We start from the raw sequence: 22,627 nt of genomic DNA, 5'->3' as shown, positions 1-22,627 counted from the left end.
TGAACTATTATATATTGCTGGAAAGCCCTGGATGTCTACTTTCCAACGCAATTGGAAGCGCGCCATTTCGAGTTCTGTAGCTCCAGAAAATCCACTTTGCGTGCAGGGAGGTCAGAATCCAACAGCATCAGCAGTCCTTTTTCAACCTCTGAATCTGATTTCTGCTCAAGTCCCTCAATTTCAGCCAGAAAATACCTGAAATCACAGAAAAACACACAAACTCATAGTAAAGTCCAGAAATGTGAATTTAGCATAAAAACTAATGAAAACATCCCTAAAAGTAACTAGATCCTACTAAAAACATACTAAAAACAATGCCAAAAAGCGTATAAATTATCCGCTCATCACAGAACCTCCATGGGAATCCAGAATTGTGAAAAATTTTGTCAAGGACGTTACAATTAATGCTAAGGAGGGTAGTGCACAACCCCCAAAGCAGGTATTTCTTGAAAAACTAGACGGAATAACCCAAGACGCAAGTTTCCTTGATGATGATAGTCACAAGTCAAATTTTCCTAGTAATGAACTTGCAACCGCAAGTGAATTCTCCGAGATGGAAGAATCTTCCCCAAGTGAATACGAAGATGATGCGGAGGTAGATTTCTCTCAACTTCCAGCTTATGACTTGAGTGATGAGGAAGACATAGAAGACTTTGATCAGGACGATGTTGCAGCTGAAGAATTTTGCAAAGAAGTGCAGGAATTCACAGAAGATTACAAGGGAGTAGAACTTACAAAACCACTGGAAACACCTATCCCAAGGTCATTACCACCTAATACGAGCTTAAAGTGGGTACAATCCTTAACCTTTATCTTTACTTTTCCACTTGAATATTGTTTGCTTGAAACAGATGGCCAGCTTAGAGCTCTCTGTAGCTTTAAGAGTAAGAGAGAAATGGCTCGTACTCAGAGCTGGTGCACAAGGTTCAATAAGGTTCCACGCTTCAACTCGAAGTGCATGGATTGGTATCATGTTCAATCAAATGGATCTCGGAGAACGTTTGGTCTTCTTGGTGAGAATCTAATTTCTAAACTGCCCGAATGGAAAAATATAGATCAAGACGACAGCGGATTTAACAGCAAAGTTTGGGATCCTAGAATCTATTCCGACATTCGTCACCCCAGGAGCCTGAGGACCTGTTTGAAGCTGCTCAAAAGTTTCACATGCCTAGTTTGGGATCCCGGAGGCTGTTGGCATTCCAAACATTGGTGGAGATTTCTGGATGAATTTAAGCATAAGCCGCCATAAAAGGAAGCTCATCCAGTGTCCAACTTAAGGACTTTAACTAAAAGTGCTAGGTGGGAGACAACCCACCATGGTATGATCGTTCGCGTTTCCATTTTATTTTTTTTTGTTTATTTTTATATTGTTTTATTTTCATTGAACCTGGATATTATTCATAAGCATTTGCATTAGCATTACATACTACATAACTGCATAATTGCATAAAAAAAAAGAGAGGAAGGCGTGCGACGCGATCGCATCGCTAAAGCGTTCGCATCAATTGCGAAAAACACCCCCTACGCATCAGCGATCTGGAAATTGGCGTAAAAATCCAACGCCCAGAAATCTAGGCTGGAATCGTGCGGCTGTTGTGCGTTTAGCACAAAAGGGCCCACGCGTTCACGTCCCTGACGTGAACGCGTCACTTGCAAAACACCCATCCCACGCGAAAGCGTGAGCGACGCGTAGATTGCACAACACCCCAAAGGAGACAGAGAGTTGCGCTGAAACGACGCTGGAATCGTGCGTTTAGCACAATTTCCAGCGATGCGATCGCGTGCCTCACACGACCGCGTCATGCATCCTTTTACCCATTCCATGCGATCGCGTCACTCACGCGATTGCGTCAACCCCCCATCCACCCTAGCCACGCGACCGCGTGCCCCACGCGTTCGCGTGGATTCGAATTTACTAACCCCAAGTGACGCGAAACCCTACCCGTCGCGCCCCCCCATTCCCCTTCTTCTTTCTTTCTTCTCTGCAACCCACCCCCAACCACCACCACTCCCAGCCAACCACCTCCAACCGCCGCACCATCCTCGACCACCCAGCCACGACCGTGACGCCACCCCCTCTTTTCTTCCTTCCCTCTCTTTCTTCTCTTTCTCTTCTCTTCTCCCCTCCACCACCACTACCTCCTCCGCGGCCAGCCACCCCCACCGCGCCCTCACCGCCGCGCCTCCCACCACCAACGCCCACCCCCTCCCTTCCTTCCCCCTTAACCTCCCCTCCCTGCACCCCAGCCCTCAGCCAACACCACAAAACCATCCCTGCCGCCACCAAGGTTCGCTGCCGCACCACCCTATGCCGCCGCTGCACTGCCGCCAACACCACCCCACTCCCACCACCTCTCTTCGTTCCATACTTGTGCCTCTAACCACCAGGTTCTGCCGAACGCCGCTTTTCTTTCATACGTCGTTAGTTGCATATTTCTCAGTTTATGTTTAAATTTAGGATAGTTAGAGATGTATGTTGTAGTGGATTCTAGGTGGTTAGGTAGCTAGGATGTGGTTAGTGGATTTAGGCCTAATTAATTGCGCTGTTCTTGCTACTTGTTTTATAATTTTCGCAATTCTGCTATTGCTGTGATATTAGTACTGTTCATATGTTGTTCTTTCCTGTTTCATACTGCTTTTTACACTGCTTTTTCATGATTCATATTCCGTATATGTAATTGCAGCTTTACTTTAATTTATATGAACTATTCTGCTTGCTGTTTATTATCCGAGAACATCCAATTTTAGCCGGAATGCTGCCCAATTTTCCGTAAATTATTTTGATATTCATTCATGTTTTTGTTTTGGCAATTTGAATTTGGCACTCCTCAGCCTTTACCAAACCAATTCATAATGCACGGGCCAACATTCCTATTCATCTATTTTTCGGGTTAATAAATCACATTATTATTGATTAGATTTCACTTTTTCGCTATTTCTATATCTATATGAATCATCAACAACTTGATTTCCTTGCTTGAATATGAGTTGTCTGTTTCTTAAAATTGTGAAATTCTTGTTGCTTAGAAACCAATCATTATGCCACTTACTCTGACTTTCTTTTTACTAACTCACTGATTTCTGCTTTCTAACCTCTTTTTCAAATTTAACCACTTTTAACTTTCTAAACTTACCTCTTTGCTTTTTAACTAACTCCTTCAACTTTTTACTTCATGGCATGATTATTGTTTTTCCTAGTTAACAGGTATTTTACTTATAACATATTTTGGATTGTAATTTTTCATCTCAGCTTTTTAACTCTAAAATACTCCAAAATGCATAATTATTCAACTCATTTCATTATTCTACTGCTCCTTTGCCACTATGTGCTTATCTTGTTAATTGCCTACTTGTTTTCCTGCTTTTATTATATCCTAGATTTCTGTTTTTCAGGATGTCTGACCCTCAAAGAAAGGGAAAAGAAAAGGCAACAACTAGCAAACGGAAAAGAGGTGAATCCTCTATGTCTCTCCTGGAGCTTATGCATGATAACTCCTGGCGGAAAAAACACTTTACCCCGCAGGAGAAGTGATGAGCGGATAATTTATACGCTTTTTGGCATTGTTTTTAGTATGTTTTTAGTAGAATCTAGTTACTTTTAGGGATGTTTTCATTAGTTTTTATGCTAAATTCACATTTCTGGACTTTACTATGAGTTTATGTGTTTTTCTGTGATTTCAGGTATTTTCTGGCTGAAACTGAGGGACTTGAGCAAAAATCAGATTCAGAGGTTGAAGAAGGACTGCTGATGCTGTTGGATTCTGACCTCCCTGCACTCAAAGTAGATTTTCTGGAGCTACAGAACTCAAAATGGCGCGCTTCCAATTGCGTTGCAAAGTAGACATCCAGGGCTTTCCAGCAATATATAATAGTCTATACTTTGCCCAAGTTTAGACGACGCAAACTGGCGTTCAACGCCAGCTCTCTGCCCAATTCTGGCGTCCAGCGCCAGAAACAAGTTGCAAAGTGGAGTTCAACGCCCAAAATGGCACAAAAGCTGGCGTTCAACTCCAAGAATGACCTCTCCACGTGTAGACTTCAAGCTCAGCCCAAGCACACACTAAGTAGGCCCCGGAAGTGGATTTATGCATCAATTACTTACTTCTGTAAACCCTAGTGGCTAGTTTATTATAAATAGGACTTTTTACTATTGTATTAGACATCTTTGGACGCCTAGTTCTTAGATCATGGGGTCTGGCCATTCGGCCATACTTACTCTCTCTTCACTTATGTATTTTCAAATGGTAGAGTTTCTACACTCCATAGATTAAGGTGTGGAGCTCTGTTGTTCCTCAAAGATTAATGCAAAGTACTACTATTTTCTATTCAATTCAACTTATTCCACTTCTAAGATATTCATTCGCACTTCAACATGAATGTGATGAACGTGACAATCATCATCATTCCCTATGAACGCGTACCTGACAACCACTTCCGTTCTACCTTAGATTGAATGAGTATCTCTTAGATCTCTTAATCAGAATCTTCGTGGTGTAAGCTAGATTGATGGCGGCATTCATGAGAATCCGGAAAGTCTAAACCTTGTCTGTGATATTCCAAGTAGGATTCAGGGATTGAATGACTGTGACGAGCTTCAAACTCGCGAGTGCTGGGCGTAGTGACAGATGCAAAAGGAGGGTGAATCCTATTCCAGTATGATTGAGAACCTCAAATGATTAGCCGTGCTGTGACAGAGCATTTGGACCATTTTCACAAGAGGATGGGATGTAGCCATTGACAACGGTGATGCCCTTACATAAAGCCATCCATGGAAAGGAGTAGGATTGATTGGATGAAGGCAGCAGGAAAGCAGAGGTTCAGAGGAACGAAAGCATCTCTATGCGCTTATCTGAAATTCTCACCAATGATTTACATAAGTATTTCTATCCTTCTATTATTATTTAATTTCGAAAACTCCATAATTATTTTATATCCGCCTGACTGAGATTTACAAGGTGACCATAGCTTGCTTCATACCAACAATCTCCGTGGGATCGACCCTTATTCGCGTAAGGTTTATTACTTGGACGACCCAGTGCACTTGCTGGTTAGTTGTGCGAAGTTGTGATAAAAAGTTAAGATTACAATTGAGCGTACCATGTTGATGGCGCCATTGATGATCACAATTTCGTACACCAAGTTTTTGGCGCCGTTGCCGGGGATTGTTCGAGTTTTCGGCAAGCTTTTGGTCCGGTAACATCAGTGCCAAGTTTTGATCCGGCAACAACACCAAGTTTTTGGCGCCGTTGCCAGGGATTGTTCGAGTTTGGACAACTGACGGTTTATCTTGTTGCTCAGATTTGGTAACTTTCTTTTCATTTTCTTTTCAAAACAAAAACTTTCAAAAATTTCTCCTTTGTTTTCGAAAAAAAAAAATTTTTTAAAATAAAAATGTTTTCAAAAATATATTTTTTCTTCAGAATTTTTAAGAATGAATTCTAGAGTTTCATGAAGTATGTTGAAGCATGCTGGCTATAAAACCATGTCTAAATTCTTTTGGACAGAGGTTTTGGCTTAAAATTGAATGAATTACACTCATATTTTCACTAAAGCTTGGCTGGCTATTAAGCCATGCCTGACCCTTTGATTGGAGCTTTAGACTAAAGAGCATAAGATTCCTGGAATTCATATTAAAAATTTTGGAATCCTTATTTTTCTTTTTCAAAATGATTTTCGAAAAAATTAAAAGAAAATACAAAAAAATCATAAAATCATAAAAATCAAAAATATTTTGTGTTTCTTGTTTGAGTCTTGAGTCAATTTTTAAGTTTGGTATCAATTGCATATTCATATTGCATTTTTCGAAAATTGCATTCATGCATGTGTTCTTCATGATCTTCAAGTTGTTCTTGGTAAGTCTTCTTGTTTGATCTTGATGTTTTCTTGTTTCGTGTTGTATGGTATTTTTCATATGCATTCTTGGATTCTTAGTGCCTAAGCATTAAAGATTTCTAAGTTTGGTGTCCTGCATGTTTTCTTTGCATAAAAAAAAAATTTTCAAAAATATGTTCTTGATGTTCATCTTGACATTCAAAGTGTTCTTGGTGTTCATCTTGACATTCATAGCATTCTTGCATGCATTCATTATTTTGATCTAAAAATTTTCATGCATTGCATCATTTTCATGTTTTTCTCTCTCATCATAAAAAAAATTCAAAAATAAAAAAAATATCTTTCCCTTTTTTTTTCTCATAAATTCGAAAATTTGAGTTGACTTTTTCAAAACTTTTTAAAATCTAGTTGTTTTTATGAGTCAAATCAAATTTTCAATTTTAAAAATCTTATCTTTTTCAAAATCTTTTTCAAAAATCAAATCTTTTTCACTTTTCTTAGTTATTTTCGAAAATTATAAAAATATTTTTCAAAAATCTTTTTCTTATCTTTATCTCCTAATTTTTGAAAATAACATCATCAATTAATGTTTTGATTCAAAAATTTCAAGTTTGTTACTTGCTTGTTAAGAAAGATTCAAACTTTAAGTTTTAGAATCATATCTTGTGATTTCTTGTGAATCAAGTCATTAATTGTGATTTTAAAAATCAAATCTTTTTCAAAATTAATTTCAATCATATCTTTTCAAAAATATCTTCTTATCTTATCTTTTTCAAAAATTTGATTTTAAAATATCTTTTCTAACTTCTTATCTTCTTATCTTTTCAAAAATTGATTTTCAAAATTTGTTTCAACTAACTAACTAACTTTTTGTTTGTTTCTTATCTTTTTCAAAACTACCTAACTAACTCTCTCTCTCTAATTTTCGAAAATCCCTTCCCCATTTTTCAAAAATTCTTTTTAATTAACTAATTATTTTAACTTTTGATTTTAAAATTTTCGAAAACTACTAACCTTTTTCAAAAACTATTTTCGAAAATCACTAACCCTTTTTCAAAAATAATTTTCGAAAATCCTTCTCCCTCATCTCCTTCTAATTATTTATTCATCCACTAACACTTCTCTTCATCTCACATCACTGCTCCTATCCTTACCCTTGTGTTTGGATTCTTCATTTTTCTTCACCCCTATTCCTTTTCTTCTTCTACTAACAATAAGGAACCTCTTTACTGTGACATAGAGGACTCCTCTTCTTTTCTTGTTCTCTCCTCTTTCTTATGAGCAGGAACAAGGAAAAAGGCATTCTTGTTGAAGCTGATCCAGTACCTGAAAGGACTCTGAAGAGGAAACTAAGAGAAGCTAAATTACAACAATCCAGAGACAACCTTATTGAACATTTCGAACAAGTAAAGGAGATGGCAGCCGAACCCAACAACAATAATGCAAGGAGGATGCTTGGTGACTTTACTACACCAAATTCCAATTTACATGGAAGAAGCATCTCCATTCCTGCCATTGGAGCAAACAACTTTGAGCTGAAACCTCAGCTAGTTTCTCTGATGCAGCAGAACTGCAAGTTTCATGGACTTCCATCTGAAGATCCTTTTCAGTTCTTAACTGAATTCTTGCAGATATGTGATACTGTTAAGACTAATGGAGTAGATCCTGAAGTCTACAGGCTCATGCTTTTCCCTTTTGCTGTAAGAGACAGAGCTAGAATATGGTTGGACTCTCAACCTAAGGATAGCCTGAACTCTTGGGATAAGCTGGTCAAGGCTTTCTTAACCAAGTTCTTTCCTCCTCAAAAGCTGAGTAAGCTTAGAGTGGATGTTCAGACCTTCAGATAGAAAGAAGGTGAATCCCTCTATGAAGCTTGGGAGAGATACAAAGGACTGACCAAAAAGTGTCCTTCTGACATGCTTTCAGAATGGACCATCCTGGATATATTCTATGATGGTCTGTCTGAATTGGCTAAGATGTCATTGGATACTTCTGCAGGTGGATCCATTCACCTAAAGAAAACGCCTGCAGAAGCTCAAGAACTCATTGACATGGTTGCTAATAACCAGTTCATGTACACTTCTGAAAGGAATCCTGTGAATAATGGGACGCCTATGAAGAAGGGAGTTCTTGAAATTGATACTCTAAATGCCATATTGGCTCAGAACAAAATATTGACTCAGCAAGTCAATATGATTTCTCAGAGTCTGAACGGAATGCAAGCTGCATCCAACAGTACTCAAAAGGCATCTTCTGAAGAAGAAGCTTATGATCCTGAGAATCCTGCAATAGCAGAGGTAAATTACATGGGTGAACCTTATGGAAACACCTATAATTCACCATGGAGAAATCATCCAAATCTCTCATGGAAGGATCAACAAAAGCCTCAACAAGGCTTTAATAATGGTGGAAGAAATAGGTTTAACAATAGTAAACCTTCTCCATCACCCACTTAGCAACAGACAGAGAACTCTGAACAAAATACTTCTAATTTAGCAAACTTAGTCTCTGATCTATCTAAGGCCACTGTGAGTTTCATGAATGAAACAAGGTCCTCCATTAGAAATTTGGAAGCACAAGTGGGCCAGCTGAGTAAAAGGATCACTGAAATCCCTCCTAGTACTCTCCCAAGCAATACAGAAGAAAATCCAAAAGGAGAGTGCAAGGCCATTGAAATAATCACCATGGCCGAACCTGTGAAGGAAGGAGAGGACGTGAATCCCAAGGAGGAAGACCTCTTGGGACGTCCAGTGATCAATAAGGAGTTTCCCTCTGAGGAACCAAAGGAATCTGAGACTCATCTAGAGACCATAGAGATTCCATTGAACCTCCTTATGCCATTCATGACCTCTGATGAGTATTCCTCTTCTGAAGAGAATGAGGATGTTACTGAAGAGCAAGCTACCAAGTTTCTTGGTGCAATCATGAAGCTGGATGCCAAATTATTTGGTATTGAGACTTGGGAAGATAAACCTCCCTTGTTCACCGATGAACTAAGTGATCTGGATCAACTGACATTGCCTCAGAAGAAACAGGATCCTGGAAAGTTCGTAATACCTTGTACCATAGGCAACATGATCTTTGAAAAGGCTCTGTGTGACCTTGGTTCAGGGATAAACCTCATGCCCCTTTCTGTAATAGAGAAGCTGGGAATCTATGGGGTACAAGCTGCTAAAATCTCATTACAAATGGCAGACAATTCGAGAAAACAGGCTTATGGACAAGTAGGGGACGTGTTAGTAAAGGTTGAAGGCCTTTACATCCCTACTGATTTCATAGTCCTAGATACTGGGAAGGATGAGGATGTATCCATCATCCTAGGAAGACCTTTCCTAGCCACAGCAAGAGTTGTGATTGATGTGGACAGAGGAGAATTGATCCTTCAAATAAATGAGGACAACCTTGTGTTTACAACTCAAGGATCTCTCTCTGCATCCATGGAGAGGAAGCATAAAAAGCTTCTATCAAAGCAGAGTCAAACAAAGCCCCCACAGTCAAACTCTAAGTTAGGTGTTGGGAGGCCACAACCAAACTCTAAGTTTGGTGTCAAACCCCCATATCCAAACTCTAAGTTTGGTGTTGGGAGGTCTCAACAAAGCTCTGCACATCTGTGAGGCTCCATGAGAGCCCACTGTCAAGCTATTGACATTAAAGAAGCGCTTGTTGGGAGGCAACCCAATGTTTATTTATCTAATTTTCATTGTTTTTCATGTTTTATTAGGTTCATGATCATGTGGAGTCACAAAATAAATATAAAAATTGAAAACGGAATCAAAAACAGCAGAAGAAAAATCACACCCTGGAGGAAGACCTTACTGGCATTTAAACGCCAGTAAGAAGCATATTTTGGGCGTTCAACGCCAGAACAGAGCATGGTTCTGGCGCTGAACGCCAGAAATGGGCAGCATCTGGGCGTTTGAATGCCAGAAATGCACCCTGGAGAAGAGCTGGCGCTGAACGCCCAGAACAAGCATGGTTCTGGCGTTCAACGCCAGAAATGGGCTACAAATGGGCGTTCAACGCCCAGAACAAGCACCAATCTGGCGCTGAACGCCCAGAGTTGTGTGCAAGGGCATTTTGCATGCCTAATTTGGTGCAAGGTTGTAAATCCTTGAACACCTCAGGATCTGTGGACCCCACAGGATCCCCACCTACCTCCACTCACTTCTTCTCACCCCTCTTTCACACCATCCAATAACCACTCTTTCCCAAAACTCTTCACTAATCACCTCAATCTCTCTTCCCTATCACTACTTTACCACTCACATCCATACACCCCACCTACCTTAAAAATTCAAAATCTCTTTCCCACCCATATGACCGAATACACACATCCCTCTATCTCCTCCATATCTTCTTCTTCTTCATCTATTCTTTCTTCTCTTGCTCGAGGGCGAGCAATATTCTAAGTTTGGTGTGGTAAAAGCATAAACTTTTTGTTTTTCCATTACCATTAATGGCACCTCAAGAAAGAGGAAAGGGAAGACAAATGCTTCCACCTCTGAGCCATGGGAGATGGAAATATTTATCTCACAAGCCCATCACTAAGAAAAGGATGGAGCAAACAAGAGAGCACATTCATGGATCTCAACAGGCATATGAAGAAGCTCACCATCAAGAAATCCCTGAGATACCTTGATGAGCGGATAATTTATACGCTTTTTGACATTGTTTTTAGTATGTTTTTAGTAGGATCTAGTTACTTTTAGGGATGTTTTCATTAGTTTTTATGTTAAATTCACATTTCTGGACTTTACTATGAGTTTGTGTGTTTTTCTGTGAGTTCAGGTATTTTCTGGCTGAAATTGAGGGACTTGAGCAGAAATCAGATTCAGAGGTTGAAGAAGGACTGCTGATGCTGTTGGATTTTGACCTCCCTGCACTCAAAGTGGATTTTCCAGAGCTACAGAACTCGAAATGGCGCGCTTCCAATTGCGTTGGAAAGTAGACATCCAGGGCTTCCCAGCAATATATAATAGTCCATACTTTGGCTAAGAATAAACGACGTAAACTGGCGTTCAACGCCAGCTCTCTGCCTAAATCTGGCGTCCAACGCCAGAAAAGGATCCAAAACCAGAGTTGAACGCCCAAACTGGCACAAAAGCTGGCGTTCAACTCCAAGAAGGACCTCTACACGTGCAACACTCAAGCTCAGCCCAAGCACACACCAAGTGGGCCCCGGAAGTGGATTTATGCATCAATTACTTACTCATGTAAACCCTAGTAGCTAGTTTATTATAAATAGGACCTCTTACTATTGTATTAGGAATCTTGTGTCTCAGTTTTAATCCATTGTTCATCTTAGGAGACTATTGATCACGTTTTAGGGGGCTGGCCATCTCGGCCATGCTTGGACCTTTCACTTATGTATTTTCAACGGTAGAGTTTCTACACTCCATAGATTAAGGTGTGGAGCTCTGCTGTTCCTCAAAGATTAATGCAAAGTACTACTGTTTTCTATTCAATTCATCTTATTTCGCTTCTAAGATATCCATTCGCACCCAAGAACATGAGGAAGGTGATGATTATGTGTGACGCTCATCACCATTCTCCCTTATGAACACGTGCCTGACAAACACTTCCGTTCTATATGCAACAAGCTAGAATGAATATCTCTTAGATCTCCTAATCAGAATCTTCGTGGCGTAAGCTAGAATGATGGCGGCATTCAAGAGAATCCGGAAAGTCTAAACCTTGTCTGTGGTATTCCGAGTAGGATTCAATGATTGAATGACTGTGACGAGCTTCAAACTCGCGAGTGCTGGGCGTTAATGACAGACGCAAAAGGAGGGTGAATCCTATTCCAGCATGATCGAGAACCGTCAGATGATTAGCCGTGCTGTGACAGAGCATGTGAGCATATTTTTCACTGAGAGGAGGGGATGTAGCCACTGAAAACGGTGATGCCCTTGCATAAAGCCAGCCATGGAAAGGAGTAAGACTGACTGGATGAAGATAGCAGGAAAGCAGAGGTTCAGAGGAACGAAAAGCATCTCCATTCGCTTATCTGAAATTCCTACCAATGATTTACATAAGTACCTCTATCCCTATTCTATTATTTATTATTTGAAAACATCATTATCAATTTATATCTGCCTAACTGAGATTTGCAAGGTGACCATAGCTTGCTTCATACCAACAATCTCAGTGGGATTCTACCCTTACTCACGTAAGGTATTACTTGGACGACCCAGTGCACTTGCTGGTTAGTTGTATCGAAGTTGTGAACCATGGTATTGGCACCATGTTCCTGGCGCCATTGCCAGGGGAAGAAAGATCCATGAATTTTACATAATTAAAGTGTAATCACGATTACGCGTACCAAGTTGCTCACGTTGCTAGGGATTGTTCGAGCCTGGACATCACAATTTCGTGCACCAAGTTTTTGGCGCCGTTGCCGGGGATTGTTCGAGTTTGGACAACTGACGGTTCATCTTGTTGCTCAGATTAGGTAATTTTCTTTTTATTTTATTTTCAAAAATTTTTCAAAAATATTTCTAAAATTTTCTCATCTGATTTCGAAAATAATATAAAAATGTTTTCAAAAATTTTATTCAAAATTTTTAAGAATGAATTCTAGTGTTTCATGAAGCATGTTGAAGCCTGGCTGGCTGTAAAGCCATGTCTAATTCCTTTGGGAATGAGTATGTCAGGCGTGTCATGTCTGAATTACATGCTGAAGCTTGGCTGGCCATTGGCCATGTCTAGTGTTTTGGACCGGAGCTTTCATTGAAAGCTTGGCTGGCTAGTGAGCCATGTCTAATTCCTGGACTGAAGCTTTAGACTAAGAATGCAAGATTCCTGGAATTCATATTAAAAATTTTGGAATCCTTATTTTCCTTTTTCAATTAATTTTCGAAAAAAAAAATAAAAAAAAATAGAAAATCATAAAAATCAAAAAAATATTTTTCATGTTTCTTGTTTGAGTCTTGAGTCATGTTATAAGTTTGGTGTCAATTGCATGTGCATCTTGCATTTTTTGAAAATTCTCATGCATTCATAGTGTTCTTCATGATCTTCAAGTTGTTCTTGGTAAGTCTTCTTGTTTGATCTTGATGATTTTTTGTTTTGTGTCTTTTATTGTTTTTCATATGCATTCTTGAATTCTTAGTGTCTAAGCATTAAAGAATTCTAAGTTTGGTGTCTTGCATGTTTTCTTTGCATTAAAAGTTTTTCAAAATTGTGTCTATGATGTTCATCTTGACATTCATAGTGTTCTTGGTGTTCATCTTGACATTCATAGCATTCTTGCATGCATCACATGTTTTGATCTAAAAATTTCATGCATTGCATCTTTTTAGTGTTTTTCTCTCTCATCATAAAAATTTCAAAAAAAAAAAATATATCTTTCCCATTTTCTCTCATCAAATTCGAAAATTTGGATTGACTTTTTCAAAAATTTTAAAATCAAATTGTTTCTCATGAGTCAAATCAAATTTTCAGTTTGAAAATCTTATCTTTTTCAAAATCTTTTTCAAAAATCAAATCTTTTTCAAAATTGTTAGTTATTTTCGAAAATTCCAAAAAATTTTTTCAAAAATTTTTTTCTTATTTTTATATCAAATTTTCGAAAATAACATAATCAATTAATGTTTTGATTCAAAAATTTGAAGTTTGTTACTTGCTTGTTAAGAAAGATTCAAACTTTGAATTCTAGAATCATATCTTGTGATTTCTTATGAATCAAGTCATTAATTGTGATTTTAAAAATCAAATCTTTTTCAAAACTAATTTCAATCATATCTTTTCAAAAATATCTTCTTATCTCTTTCAAAAATTTGATTTAAAAATATCCTTCTAACTTCCTAACTTCTTATCTTTTCAAAATTGATTTTCAAATTTGTTTCAACTAACTAACTAACTTTTTGTTTGTTTCTTAGCTTTTTCAAAACTACCTAACTAACTCTCTCTCTCTCTCATTTTCGAAAATATCTTTCCCCTTTTTCAAAATTTCTTTTTAATTTATTAATTATTTTAATTTTTAATTTTTAAATCTTAATTTTCGAAAATTACTAACATTTTTCAAAAACTATTTTCAAAAATCACTAACTCTTTTTCAAAAATTATTTTCGAAAATTCCTCCTCTCCCATCTTATTCTATTTATTTATTCATCTACTAACATCTCATCTCACATCTCAACCCTCCTCACAGTTGTGTTTCTTCCATTATATTACATTCTTTGTCTCCCCCTCTTCTTCTACTCACACAGAGATCCCTATACTGTGGTATAAAGGATCTCTATTATTATTATTATTTTTTCTGTGCCCTCTTCTTTGTCATATGAGCAAGAGCAAGGACAAGAATATTCTTGTTGAAGCAGATCCGGAACCTGAAAGGACTCTAAAGAGAAAATTAAGAGAAGCTAAATTGCAACAATCCAGAAATAACCTTTCAGAAATTTTCGAACAGGAAGAGGAGATGGCAGCCGAAAATAATAATAATGTAAGGAAGATGCTTGGTGACTTTACTGCACCTAATTCCAATTTACATGGAAGAAGCATCTCCATTCCTGCCATTGGAGCAAACAACTTTGAGCTGAAACCTCAATTAGTTTCTCTGATGCAGCAGAACTGCAAGTTTCATGGACTTCCATCTGAAGATCCTTTTTAGTTCTTAACTGAATTCTTGCAGATATGTGATACTGTTAAGACTAATGGAGTAGATCCTGAAGTCTACAGGCTCATGCTTTTCCCTTTTGCTGTAAGAGACAGAGCCAGATTATGGTTGGATTCTTAACCCAAAGACAGCCTGAACTCTTGGGATAAGCTGGTCACGGCTTTCTTAGCCAAGTACTTTCCTCCTCAAAAGCTGAGCAAGCTTAGAGCTGATGTTCAAACCTTCAGACAGAAAGAAGGTGAATCCCTCTATGAAGCTTGGGAAAGATACAAACAGTTGACCAAAAAGTGTCCTTCTGACATGCTTTCAGAATGGACCATCCTGGATATATTCTATGATGGTTTATCTGAGCTATCAAAGATGTCATTGGACACTTCTGCAGGTGGATCCATTCACCTAAAGAAAACGCCTGCAGAAGCTCAAAAACTCATTGACATGGTTGCTAATAACCAGTTCATGTACACTTCTGAAAGGAGTCCTGTGAACAATGGGACGCCTATGAAGAAGGGAGTTCTTGAAGTTGATACTCTGAATGCCATATTGGCTCAGAATAAAATATTGACTCAGCAAGTCAATATGATCTCTCAGAGTCTGCATGGAATGCAAGCTGCATCCAACAGTACTCAGGAGGCATCCTCTAAAGAAGAAGCTTATGATCCTGAGAACCCTGCAATAGCAGAGGTAAATTACTTAGGTGAACCTTATGGAAACACCTATAACTCATCATGGAGAAATCATCCAAACTTCTCATGGAAGGATCAAAAGCCTCAACAAGGCTTTAATAATGGTGGAAGAAACAGGTTTAAGAATATTAAACCTTTTCCATCATCCACTCAGCAACAGACAGAGAACTCTGAACAAAATGCTTCTAATTTAGCAAATCTAGTCTTTGATCTATCCAAGGCCACTATGAGCTTCATGAATGAAACAAGGTCTTCCATTAGAAATTTGGAAGCACAAGTGGGCCAGCTGAGTAAAAGGATCACTGAAATCCCTCCCAGTACTCTCCCAAGCAATACAGAAGAGAACCCAAAAGGAGAGTGCAAGGCCATTGACATAAGCACCATGGCCGAACCTACAAGGGGAGTGGAGAACGCAAATCCCATGGAAGAAGACCTCCTGGGACGTCCAGTGGTCAATAAGGAGCTTCCCTCTGAGGAACCAAAGGACTCTGAGGCTCATCTAGAGACCATAGAGATTCCATTGAACCTCCTTATGCCCTTCATGAGCTCTGATGAGTATTCCTCTTCTGAAGAGAATGAGGATGTTACTGAAGAGCAAACTGCCAAGTTTCTTGGTGCAATCATGAAGCTGAATGCCAAATTATTTGGCATTGATACTTGGGAAGTTGAACCTCCCTTGTTCATCAATGAACTAAGTGATCTGGATCAACTGACATTGCCTCAGAAGAGACAGGATCCTGGAAAGTTCATAATACCCTGTACCATAGGCACCATGATCTTTAAGGCTCTATGTGACCTTGGTTCAGGAATAAACCTCATGCCCCTCTCTGTAATAGAGAAACTGGGAATCTATGGGGTGCAAGCTGCTAAAATCTCATTAGAGATGGCAGACAGTTCAAGAAAATACGCTTATGGACAAGTAGAGGACGTGTTAGTAAAGGTTGAAGGCCTTTACATCCCTGCTGATTTCATAGTCCTGGATACTGGAAAGGAAGAGGATGAATCCATCATCCTAGGAAGACCTTTCCTGGCCACAGCAAGAGCTGTGATTGATGTTGACAGAGGTGAAATAGTCCTTCAATGGAATGAGGACTCCCTTGTATTTAAAACTCAAAGATCTCCCTCTGCAACCATGAAGAGGAAGCAGAAAAAGCTTCTCTCAAAGCAGAGTCAACCAGAGCCCCCACAGTCAAACTCTAAGTTTGGTGTTGGGAGGCCACAACCAAACTCTAAGTTTGGTGTTGAACTCCCATATCCAAACTCTAATTTTGGTGTTGGAGAGTTTCAACAATGCTCTGAACATCTGTGAGGCTCCATGAGAGCCCACTGTCAAGCTATTGACATTAAAGAAGCGCTTGTTGGGAGGCAACCCAATTTTTATTTATCTAACTATATTTTTCTTAGTTATATGTCTTTGTAGGTTCATGATCATGTGGAGTCACAAAATAAATATAAAAATTGAAAACGGAATCAAAAATAGCAGAAGAAAAATCACACCCTGGAGGAGCATCTGTCTGGCGTTCAGCGCCAGAACAGAGCATGGTTCTGGCGCTGAACGCCCAAAATGGGCAGCTTCTGGGCGCTGAACGCCAGAACAGGCATGGTTCTGGCATTCAACGCTAGAAATGGCACACAAATGGGCGTTGAACGCCCAAAATGGCCACCAACCTGGCGCTGAACGCCCAGAGTTAGGTGCAAAGGCATTTTTACATGCCTAATGGGTGCAGGGATGTAAATCTTTGAACACCTCAGGATCTGTGGACCCCACAGGATCCACTCTGGATCTGTGGACCCCACAGGATCCCCACCTACCTCCACTCACTTCTTCTCACCACTCTCTTTCACACAACCCTATAAACACTCTTCCCCAAAAACCCTTCACCAATCACCTCAAACTCTCTTCCCCATCACCTCTTCACCACGCACATCCATCCACTCTTCCCCATAAACCTACCTCATAAACTCCACCTACCTTCAAAATTCAAAACCAATTTCCCACCCAAACCCACCCATATGGCCGAACCTTAACCCCCCTCCCTTCCCTAATATAAAGCCCTCCATTCTTCATCAAATTCACACAACACACCCCTCTACACCCTTCTTGGCCGAAAACACTTCCCACTCTCCCTCTCCTCCATTTCTTCTTCTTCTTCATCTATTCTTTCTTTTATTGCTCGAGGGCGAGCAAAATTCTAAGTTTGGTATGGTAAAAGCATAAGCTTTTTGTTTTTCTATTACCATTGATGGCACTGATGAGCGGATAATTTATACGCGTTTTGGCATTATTTTTAGTATGTTTTTAGTAGGATCTAGTTACTTTTAGGGATGTTTTCATTAGTTTTTATGTTAAATTCACATTTCTGGACTTTACTATGAGTTTGTGTGTTTTTCTGTAATTTCAGGTATTTTCTGGCTGAAATTGAGGGACTTGAGCAAAAATCAGATTCAGAGGTTGAAGAAGGACTGTTGATGCTGTTGGATTCTGACCTCCCTGCACTCAAAGTGGATTTTCTGGAGCTACAGAACTCGAAATGGCGCGCTTCCAATTGCGTTGGAAAGTAGACATCCAGGGTTTTCCAGAAATATATAATAGTCCATACTTTGGCCAAGAATTGATGACGTAAACTGGCGTTCAACGCCAGCCTTCTGCCCAAATCTGGCGTCCAGCGCCAGAAAAGGATCCAAAACCAGAGTTGAACGCCCAAACTGGCACAGAAACTGGCGTTCAACTCCACAAATGGCCTCTGCATGTGCAACACTCAGGCTCAGCCCAAACACACACCAAGTGGGCCCAGAAAGTGGATTTATGCATCAATTACTTACTCATATAAACCCTAGTAGCTAGTTTATTATAAATAGGACCTCTTACTATTGTATTAGGTATCTTTGGTCTCAGTTTTTCATCTTAGGAGACTGTTGATCTCGTTTAGGGGGCTGGCCATCTCGGCCATGCCTGGACCTTTCACTTATGTATTTTCAACGGTAGAGTTTCTACACTCCATAGATTAAGGTGTGGAGCTCTGCTGTTCCTCAAAGATTAATGCAAAGTACTACTGTTTTCTATTCAATTCTTCTTATTTCGCTTCTAAGATATCCATTCGCACCCAAGAACGTGATGAAGGTGATGATTATGTGTGACGCTCATCACCATCTCCCCTATGAACGCGTGCCTGACAAACACTTCTGTTCTACATGAATTAAGCTAGAATGAATATCTCTTAGATCTCCTAACAGGAATCTTCGTGGCGTAAGCTAGAATGATGGCGGCATTCAAGAGAATCCGGAAGGTCTAAACCTTGTCTGTGGTATTCTGAGTAGGATTCAATGATTGAATGACTGTGACGAGCTTCAAACTCGCGAGTGCTGGGCATTAGTGACAGACGCAAAAGGAGGGTGAATCCTATTCCAGCATGATCGGGAACCGACAGATGAATAGCCGTGCCGTGACAGGGTGCGTGAGCATATTATTCACTGAGAGGAGGGGATGTAGCCACTGACAACGGTGATGCCCTTGCATAAAGCCAGCCATGGAAAGGAGTAAGACTGATTGGATGAAGATAGCAGGAAAGCAGAGGTTCAGAGGAACGAAAAGCATCTCCATTCGCTTATCTGAAATTTCTACCAATGATTTACATAAGTATCTCTATCCCTATTCTATTATTTATTATTCGAAAACTCCATGATTATTTTATATCCGCCTGACTGAGATTTACAAGGTGACCATAGCTTGCTTCATACCAACAATCTCCGTGGGATTCGACCCTTACTCACGTAAGGTATTACTTGGACGACCCAGTGCACTTGCTGGTTAGTTGTATCGAAGTTGTGACAATTATGTATTGAGATCAGCGCACCAAGTTGCTCACGTTGCCAGGGATTGTTTGAGCCTGGACATCACAATTTCGTGCACCAAGTTTTTGGCGCCGTTGCCGGGGATTGTTTGAGTTTGGACAATTGACGGTTCATCTTGTTGCTCAGATTGGGTAACTTTCTTTTCGTTCTCTTTTCAAAAATCTTTCAAAAATATTTTCAAAAAAAATTTCTCTTGTTTTCGAAAAAAATAAAAATGTTTTCAAAAATTTATTCAAAATTTTTAAGAATGAATTCTAGTGTTTCATGAAGCATGTGAAGCCTGGCTGGCTGTAAAGCCATGTCTAAATTCATTTGGACTGAGGCTTGCAATTTGTTATCAAGAGCAATTTAGTTGTTGCTCATCCACCTGCTGCTGATCCATGATCACCTGCTGAAGCTTGGCTGGCCATTGGCCATGTCTAGTGTTTTGGACTGGAGCTTTCTTTGAAAGCTTGGCTGGCTAGTGAGCCATGTCTAATTCCTGGACTGAAGCTTTAGACTAAGAATGCAAGATTCCTGGAATTCATATTAAATATTTTGGAATCCTTATTTTTTCTTTTTCATATAATTTTCGAAAAAAAAAATCCAAAAAATTAGAAAATCATAAAAATCAAAAATATTTTCTGTTTCTTGTTTGAGTCTTGAGTCATGTTATAAGTTTGGTGTCAATTGCATATGCATCTTACATTTTTTCGAAAATTTCATGCATTCATGGAGTTCTTCATGATCTTCAAGTTGTTCTTGGTAAGTCTTCTTGTTTGATCTTGATGATTTTTTTTGTTTTGTGTCTTTTCATGTTTATCATATGCATTCTTAAATTCTTAGCGTCTAAGCATTAAAGAATTCTAAGTTTGGTGTCTTGCATGTTTTCTTTGCATTAAAAATTTTTTCAAAAATATGTTCTTGATATTCATCATGACATTCAAAGTGTTCTTGGTGTTCATCTTGACATTCATAGCATTCTTGCATGCATCACATGTTTTGATCTAAAAATTTCATGCATTGCATTTTTTTTGTGTTTTTCTCTCTCATCATAAAAATTCAAAAAAAAAAAATATCTTTCCCTTTTTCTCTCATCAAATTCGAAAATTTGGATTGACTTTATCAAAAATTTTTAAAATCAAATTGTTTCTCATGAGTCAAATCAAATTTTCAATTTGAAAATCTTATCTTTTTCAAAATCTTTTTCAAAAATCAAATCTTTTTCAAAATTCTTAGTTATTTTCGAAAATTCCAAAAATATTTTTCAAAAATCTTTTTCTTATTTTCATATCAAATTTTCGAAAATAACATAATCAATTAATGTTTTGATTCAAAAATTTGAAGTTTGTTACTTGCTTGTTAAGAAAGATTCAAACTCTAAGTTCTAGAATCATATCTTGTGATTTCTTATGAATCAAGTCATTAATTGAGATTTTAAAAATCAAATCTTTTTCAAAACTAATTTCAATCATATCTTTTCAAAAATATCTTCTTATCTTATCTTTTTCAAAAAGTTGGTTTCAAAATATCTTCTCTAACTTCCTATCTTCTTATCTTTTCAAAATTTGTTTCAACTAACTAACTAACTTTTTGTTTGTTTCTTAACTTTTTCAAAACTACCTAACTAACTCTCTCTCTCTAATTTTCGAAAATATCTCCCTCTTTTTCAAAAATTTCTTTTTAATTAACTAATTATTTTTATTTTTTATTTTTTATTTCAAAAATTTTCGAAAATTACTAACATTTTTCAAAAACCAATTTTCAAAAATCAGTAACTCTTTTTCAAAATAATTTTCGAAAATTATCCCTCCCCCATCTCATTCTATTTATTCATTCATATCCTAACATCTCATCTCACATCTCTTTCATCCGTACAGTTGTGTTTCTTCCTTTACATCACATTCTTTGTCTCCCCCTCTTTTCTTCTACTCACAAAGGGATCCATATACTGTGGTATAAAGGATCTCCATTATTATTATTATTATTTTTTTGTACCTTCTTCTTTGTCATATGAGCAGGAGCAAGGATAAGAACATTCTTGTGGAAGCAGATCCAGAACCTGAAAGGACTCTGAAGAGAAAATTAAGAGAAGCTAAAATACAACAATCCAGAGATAACCTTTCAGAAATTTTCGAACAGGCAGAGGAGATGGCAGCCGAAAATAATAATAATGTAAGGAAGATGCTTGGTGACTTTACTGCACCTAATTCCAATTTACATGGAAGAAGCATCTCCATTCCTGCCATTGGAGCAAACAACTTTGAGCTGAAACCTCAATTAGTTTCTCTGATGCAGCAGAACTGCAAGTTTTATGGACTTCCATCTGAAGATCCTTTTCAGTACTTAACTGAATTCTTGCAGATATGTGATACTGTTAAGACTAATGGAATAGATCCTGAAGTCTACAGGCTCATGCTATTCCCCTTTGCTGTAAGAGACAGAGCTAGATTATGGTTGGATTCTCAACCCAAAGACAGCCTGAACTCTTGGGATAAGCTGGTCACGGCTTTCTTAGCCAAGTACTTTCCTCCTCAAAAGCTGAGCAAGCTTAGAGCTGATGTTCAAACCTTCAGACAGAAAGAAGGTGAATCCCTCTATGAAGCTTGGGAAAGATACAAACAGTTGACCAAAAAGTGTCCTTCTGACATGCTTTCAGAATGGACCATCCTGGATATATTCTATGATGGTTTATCTGAGCTATCAAAGATGTCACTGGACACTTCTGCAGGTGGATCCATTCACCTAAAGAAAACGCCTGCAGAAGCTCAAGAACTCATTGACATGGTTGCTAATAACCAGTTCATGTACACTTCTAAAAGGAATCCTGTGAGTAATGGGACGCCTATGAAGAAGGGAGTTCTTGAAGTTGATACTCTGAATGCCATATTGGCTCAGAACAAAATATTGACTCAGCAAGTCAATATGATCTCTCAGAGTCTGCATGGAATGCAAGCTGCATCCAACAGTACTCAAGAGGCATCTTCTAAAGAAGAAGCCTATGATCCTGAGAACCCTGCAATAACAGAGGTAAATTACTTAGGTGAACCTTATGGAAACACCTATAACTCATCATGGAGAAATCATCCAAATTTCTCATGGAAGGATCAAAAGCCCCAACAAGGCTTTAATAATGGTGGAAGAAACAGGTTTAGCAACAGCAAGCCTTTTCCATCATCAACTCAGCAACAGACAGAGAACTCTGAACAAAATACTTCTAATTTAGCAAATCTAGTCTCTGATCTATCTAAGGCCACTGTAAGTTTCATGAATGAAACAAGGTCTTCCATTAGAAATCTGGAAGCACAAGTGGGCCAGCTGAGTAAAAGGATCACTGAAATCCCTCCTAGTACTCTCCCAAGCAATACAGAAGAGAACCCAAAAGGAGAGTGCAAGGCCATTGACATAAGCGCCATGGCCGAACCTGTGAGGAGAGGAGAGGACGTGAATCCCAAGGAGGAAGACCTCCTGGGACGTCCAGTGGTCAATAAGGAGCTTCCCTCTGAGGAACCAAAGGAATCTGAGACTCATCTAGAGACCATAGAGATTCCATTGAAGCTCCTTATGCCCTTCATGAGCTCTGATGAGTATTCCTCTTCTGAAGAGAATGGGGATGTTACTGAAGAGCAAACTGCCAAGTTTCTTGGTGCAATCATGAAGCTGA

The 22,627-nt window shown here is 38.7% G+C and overlaps 3 non-coding genes across 3 annotated transcripts; all 3 read right to left on the bottom strand.

The window, feature by feature from the left end:
- Positions 1 to 7,646: 7,646 nt before the first annotated feature.
- Positions 7,647 to 7,754, bottom strand: LOC148548939 (small nucleolar RNA R71). Its single transcript, XR_015897258.1, has one exon. It is a non-coding gene; the product is annotated as a small nucleolar RNA R71 (small nucleolar RNA).
- A 6,893-nt stretch (positions 7,755 to 14,647) lies between these two features.
- Positions 14,648 to 14,755, bottom strand: LOC148548938 (small nucleolar RNA R71). Its single transcript, XR_015897465.1, has one exon. It is a non-coding gene; the product is annotated as a small nucleolar RNA R71 (small nucleolar RNA).
- A 6,755-nt stretch (positions 14,756 to 21,510) lies between these two features.
- On the bottom strand, positions 21,511 to 21,618 carry LOC148548937 (small nucleolar RNA R71). The gene has a single exon (XR_015897463.1). It is a non-coding gene; the product is annotated as a small nucleolar RNA R71 (small nucleolar RNA).
- Positions 21,619 to 22,627: the final 1,009 nt, after the last annotated feature.

Source organism: Arachis ipaensis, chromosome B8, assembly GCF_059453495.1.
Source record: "Arachis ipaensis isolate K30076 ecotype BB chromosome B8, ASM5945349v1, whole genome shotgun sequence".
Lineage (NCBI taxonomy): Eukaryota > Viridiplantae > Streptophyta > Magnoliopsida > Fabales > Fabaceae > Arachis > Arachis ipaensis.
This window is presented reverse-complemented; position numbering and strand designations above follow the sequence as displayed.